This window comes from Anomaloglossus baeobatrachus, assembly GCF_048569485.1.
Source record: "Anomaloglossus baeobatrachus isolate aAnoBae1 chromosome 5 unlocalized genomic scaffold, aAnoBae1.hap1 SUPER_5_unloc_2, whole genome shotgun sequence".
In the NCBI taxonomy this organism is placed as follows: Eukaryota; Metazoa; Chordata; class Amphibia; order Anura; family Aromobatidae; genus Anomaloglossus; species Anomaloglossus baeobatrachus.
Genome location: NW_027441795.1, coordinates 1,373,609 through 1,379,608, shown reverse-complemented (window position 1 = coordinate 1,379,608; position 6,000 = coordinate 1,373,609).

Sequence of the window (6,000 nt, the reverse complement as noted above, 5' to 3'; positions counted from 1 at the left end):
CAAGTATAATAACATTATTTACATTATAAGCAAGTGTGGAAATCATCCCTTACGGGGGGCATGTTACTTTAAAGTTGCAAACATAAAACATTTTTATTAAACGGGAACGGGTTCTTTCATTTGCCCACCCAAGCAAACCTACCCCTTGATGCTGCCTCTAAGAACAGGTCAGCACCCCTCTTCCCCAGTCCAGGAATCGGGTCCGGGTCCGGGTATTGCCCACAACGGGCCGGGTACAAAGTTCCATACCCGGCAGTCTCTCAGAGGTCCCATGTCCAGGGGACCCCTGGACCCGGAGGGTTATCACCGGTTGCCATGGTGACAGGACCTCGGCTGACTCTACAGCAGGCCCTTCGTCCAACCAGCCTCTCCGGAAACCGTAGACATGAAAGGTGTTCCAGGGGCTTTTTACAAAGCCCAAAAGTTATTGGGTGGTCTGCAAGTTCTCGGCCTTGTCTATGTTTAAAACGGGGTTAACTGCAAAGTCCCAACGGGGACGGGAACATGGTAGCCGAGAACCGCTACCTTTTCAACATTCTTCAGTGGAGCTGTATGGCGGGGAAGGGGACTGGGGCCACCTTGGAACACTGCGGCTCACCCTCCTCTTCACGTCAAGGGCGAACCATACCCTCTCCCCGCAATGCCGGGTGTACGTGACCAGCTCTCCGTCTTCCAGGTCACGGTCCGGGTGACCCATCGGCACGTGGGGGTACACATCTCGCCGGGAAACGAAGATCTCAGCCTCCAGGCCGGGCTCAAAAATGAACCCCCATCCACGGCGGGGGTCGAACTGGCGTACTTGGCCTTCCCGGGTCGGACCCCGCACCCTATAGGTGGCGCTGCAAAGATTTTATTTTTCTTTGATGGTCCAGGCCAGCACCTCCGCTTTCTGCCTCTCATGGCCAGCGATCTCCCAGCCCATCTGGTTCGGCTGCCGCTCCCAGTATGTAGCGTCTGCTTGCTCCCTCTGCGCAGGGGTTGGGCCCTGCTGGAGTTCCCCCGTACCGGCTACGACCGACACCTTAAGAGCTGGGGGACCCCGCAGTGTCGTGGCCTGCTGTGCTGCCTCACAGCGGCAACCCCGCGACGCCTCAGCCGAGGCCTGGGATCTGGGAACGGCCAGAAATTCCTGCAGGGCCCACTTCCGGCCGGGATCCACCTCCTCTTTGGCCGGGCGGACTGCCGGGGCCGTGGGCAATCGGGGCGCGGTCACTTCCGGGACCGGTGGGTCCACTTCGGGAACGGGCACCGTCCGGGAGCTGGTCTTCCATGGGAGTGGAATCGGTGCGGGACAAACGAGCGGCCGCCCGCAGGCTGCCTCCCCAGGTGGGTCCTCATAGGCGGATGGAACAGACTCCGCTGCCGATGTCGGGGGCAGCGGACCGAGCGGGGGAGCAGCGGCAACCGACACAAGCGGGGAGGGAAGCAACATGGAGAGCGGGGGCAGACCGGGTCCCTCAGCCACTTTGGCCGGTCCCTCGGGAACTCAGGGGCGTGGGTCGCTTACCCGCTCTCCAAAATTTGCCTCCACTTCACACACTCTCACGGCTGCAGCTATCTCCTACATCTCGGCAACCCATCGTTCCATCAGGAGCATCACCTGGGCCTGCAAGCGGCAGCACATCACAGCCGTCCGGGCTTCCACCCACGCCGCTGTGCCAGGCGCAGGCTCCGGGGTTGCGTGCTTGCTAGACAGGGCGGACATGCTGCTTGTTCGGGGTCCAGGAACCAAACAGGTGGCAGAGTCATGGAGTCCCTGCCCTTTATCTTCTCGGTCACATGACACGGGGTCTTCACCCGCCCCCCCTTGGTTTTTTCGCGGCACTCCGTTTCTGCTGGGCAGTTTCGCTTTTCGGCACGGCGGGGCTTCAACTCTCGCGCTCTTTTCGCGGGGAAGAAGGCTTTGGCGGGAATCTTCGCGCCAAAAGATGGTGGCAAGATGGTGGATTCCGAAATTTTTCAACGGGTCACCACTGACTTCTACTTCAAGGCGCACTTCACCAGGTAGGTGATAGTATCCTGTTCGTGACGCCAGAAGAGTTGATGTGTACCGCCCCGCGCTCGGCTGCGTCTGGTCCCCCAGTCGGGTTGGTGGTCTGCGCCTTTCTCCTGCACCTTCTGTGTAGCTGTGGATAACCCGTGCTTCAGCAACGGGAGCCTGCTCCCCGGCATTATGTGTCGGGAGAGCCTGTTTGCCCGCAGACGCTGGCCCTTTGGATCTCTTAGCCTGAGCGGTGGCTTTTTATCCCTTGTCGGTGGGCTGTTGTCTTCAGTCGGGACTTGGGTGGGAAAGGACCTAAAGTCCAGACCTCAATCAGTTAACGGGGTCCGGTAGTTTTGGGACCGCGTTTCAGGGTCTGAGTACCCCCTTTGTGCTCCAGTTTCCAGTCGGTTCCCGGGTTCGGTACCGGCGGGCCACTATCCTGTCCCCGGTCCCTTACGGTTCCACCGAGCTGTCTTCCCGCCTCCTGCAGGCTGAGGCCACCGTCTGCCTCCTAGCCAGAGGTGACTGGGCTCCGAGCCAGACACCCGGAGTTAGACTGGGGCAGACTTGGGCACAGTCTGCCTCTGCCCTTGTACTTCACTCCTCCACTCCTCAAACTAATCTAACTGTTTTTCCTGCCTCAGGAGCTGTGAACGCCTCAGTGTTCATGGCCAACCACCTGGCTCTGCCCCCCTGGTGTGAACATCAAATCCTGAGGGAGGTGACTTGGGTTTTAAGGGTGGCTGATGACACCTTTTTAGGGCACGGGTGTTTGTGCAAGGGCCTACCTGTGACTACCTGGCTAGTCCAGGGCGTCACCCTATCCTGGGGCCATTGCTTGCAGCTGTAGAACCTCATTCTCAGCTCCGCTTCTGTGCGGGTTTCAAATGCAGCTCCCAGTCTCCTGAAAATGGCGGTCACTGATGTCCGGTCTGCTTCAGTCCACATCTCCACTTCTAGCTCGGCAGCATCGGTCAGCTGTCCCAGTACCACTGAGGCCCGCTGCCACCCGTTTAAGGCATACATATCCAGAACATTACAGATTTTCCTCTTAAATCCTTGCAGCGCATCTGATCGGCCGTCATACTGTGGGAGCCAGGCATACATACGGCAATGTTATTGGCATTATAAGGACAACTGCTTCAGGTCCCGGTGCCGCTGCCTCTTGCGACTGGAGCGGCGTACGCTGCGCCATCATTACCCTGGTCGGGCGGAGGCAGCACCGCCACACTCCCATCATCTGGAACCGACATCTCCGCGCGCCACCTTGGTCTTTTCGCAGCACTCCCTTGCTGACCGTGGCCCTCTGGGAACTTCCGGTTACGGCCTCACTGGGAAGACGAAGGGCGGGGGTTAGGCTTTGCACGCTTTCTTGGGGAAGATGGCGTTTTGGCGTGAAAAAATGCCAGACAATGGCAGAATTGGCGGGAAACAGAATCTTGACTCGCAGTTTTCGGCTTTTAAGGCGCACGTCACCCAGGTAAGTGGGTCCTGCTCATATCCTGTTCGTGACGCCAGGTTTTTTGAAAGTGTACCGCCCCCGTTCCAGCGGCCGAGCCGCTCGGATCCAGAGCCGCGGTGGCTTAAGGGGTCTCCGGACCTGGGGGTTCGCGCGGACACTTGAATTAAAGAAGAGAGGGGGAGATATGTACAGGGGAGATGTGTAAGCTCGTGATGCCACCCATGGTGCGTGGTAATGGGGGAGACCACTGCTACTGTTGGGGAGCCCGGTGGCGATGGTGGAGCAGCAGGATGTTTAACCCCTCCGTGGGTAGGGGGTTTGTGCCCCGGGGCCCGTTGGATTGTTGGTGATTGGGGTGCCATTGAGTAGAGGAAAAGGGGGCTTTCAGTGTACTCACTCAGTCCAGGAATAATAACACAGACAGCTTGTAAACCAGAATTCTGAGCACCACTGCAGCTTGGAGGGAGCACGCTTGGGTCCGTGCCCTTGGTGTTGCTGTAAGCCTGTGGCCTTTCCTTGGCACTTGATTTCCTCTAGTTGGACAGTTAAGCCTGCTTTATATGTTACGATTTCGTATACGATAACCGCCCCCATCATATGTGCGGTACATTCAATTTGTTGAATGTGCCGCACAAACGATTAACCCCCATCACACTTCGAACGTCCACTTCCTGGAGTGGGAGGGACGTTCGGCGTCACATCGACGTCACGTCGCAGCCGGCCAATAGAAGCGGAGGGGCGGAGATGAACGGTACGTAAATATCCCGCCCACCTCCTTCCTTCCGCATTGCTGGCCGGGAGCAGCTGGACGCAGGTAAGATCTGTTCATCGTTCATCGTGTGCTACCCCGGGTACGATGAACAATCTGACGTTCAATTTTTAGGAATTGAACGACATGCATGCGATGAACGTTTAAAGGTTCAATCGCAATCGCACGTACCTGTCACACACTACAATGTACCTTACGATGCCGGATGTGCGTCACTTACGACGTGACCCCGCCGACACATCGTAAGATATATTGTAGCGTGTAAAGCGGGCTTAAAGCATAAAACTTTTCGAATCCCGCTCACCCGTACGGCTAACTGAGTGAGCTTGCTCTCAGGGTTCACGCGTAGGATTTCTTTGGACTGTATCGGGAAAGTCCTATCCCATCGGTGTGCTAGTACCCCGGTTTTGGAGTGGGTTGGGGATGAATCTTGAAGTCTTCACCACTGTCTGGCAAATTACCGGAACGCGTGAAGCTACTTCCCGGCCTAGGGTCCACATACCTCGTCATGCCCTGGCCCCTGCCCGGTGATGGCTCAAGGCCGCCGGCTGCCCTCCTCGGCAGTCCGTGCCCCTTGACATGTTCCCCTGCAACCGGGGTTCCAGCTCCTACCAGGCCCAGACCAACGTCTGCCACCTAGTAACTTCAGGAGCCCTGCTCCAGGCCGGTGACCTCTCCCTCTTAGAGAGTCACCAACACCTCCTTCTCCTTCCACTCCCGTTTCACACTTTCTTCTAAGTGTCACTTTCTCACTTTCTCCTCACCAACACCCTATCTGGGCGGCCCTATTCCCTTCAGGCCCCCCAATGGTGTGTCTGGTGGGTACGGTATAAAGTGTTTCTAGGATTTTGATTGGCTAAGCTGTTAGCAACTCCAAAGGACCAGGATCCATAACGAAGGAGGAGTGGATACTGTGGAGAGGGGCAGATTGCACAACACCCTGTGACGACCTGATAGGCCAGGGCGTCACATATGCTTTCTAGGGTTAATTGGGCAGTTCACGTCTCCACCCACATGCAGCCATAAACAGATCACTTCTGGGGGAGGGTTGGTTTTTTCCATTTTTTTTTTTGCTTGTGCACACTACATCCGATCATTCTGTTGTTACCCCCAGTGCAAGCCGATCAAACCCTGCAGGTGACTCACACTGGGTTGAGCACCAAGCGTACCCGAGCACCGCGATACTCCGAGAGTGGTTTACATTCATAAAGCCCCCGAACTCTGAACTCGAACTTAGTTTTCTTGGAAAAGTCGGAGTTTGTACTGATAGCCAAAATTCAGTTTCACTCATCTCTAGTGGTATTTTTGCATCAATGGAGTTGAGTGAGGAATTGTTTTTTTCTTGATGAGCCAACATTTTCATTGATCCCATTCTAGGTACAATATGAATAATTGATCACTTTTCATTGTATTTATATGGCTATGATGATATCTCACCTCCTGTATCTGAATTAATTTTCCATATCATCTGCTCATCTCCTTCCCATTCAGGTCCTTATAATATCAAATCCTCTCAGCGGAGATCTTCTATAGAAGAGAATTCTCCTGATTGCCCCGTGAAGGATGGATATGGACAGGGACAAGATGGCGGAGAGGATATTACACCTCACCCTAGAGATCCTCTTCCGGCTTACTGGAGAGGTGAGAGATTCTGATGACGTCACATTACATCATTCTTATCTATGGGAATAACAGATGGACAGAACTGGAGAGGTGAGGACTCTGGAAATGTCTGGAGTGAGATTTATTACTGTGTCTCTCCATAACCAGGATTACACAGTAGTG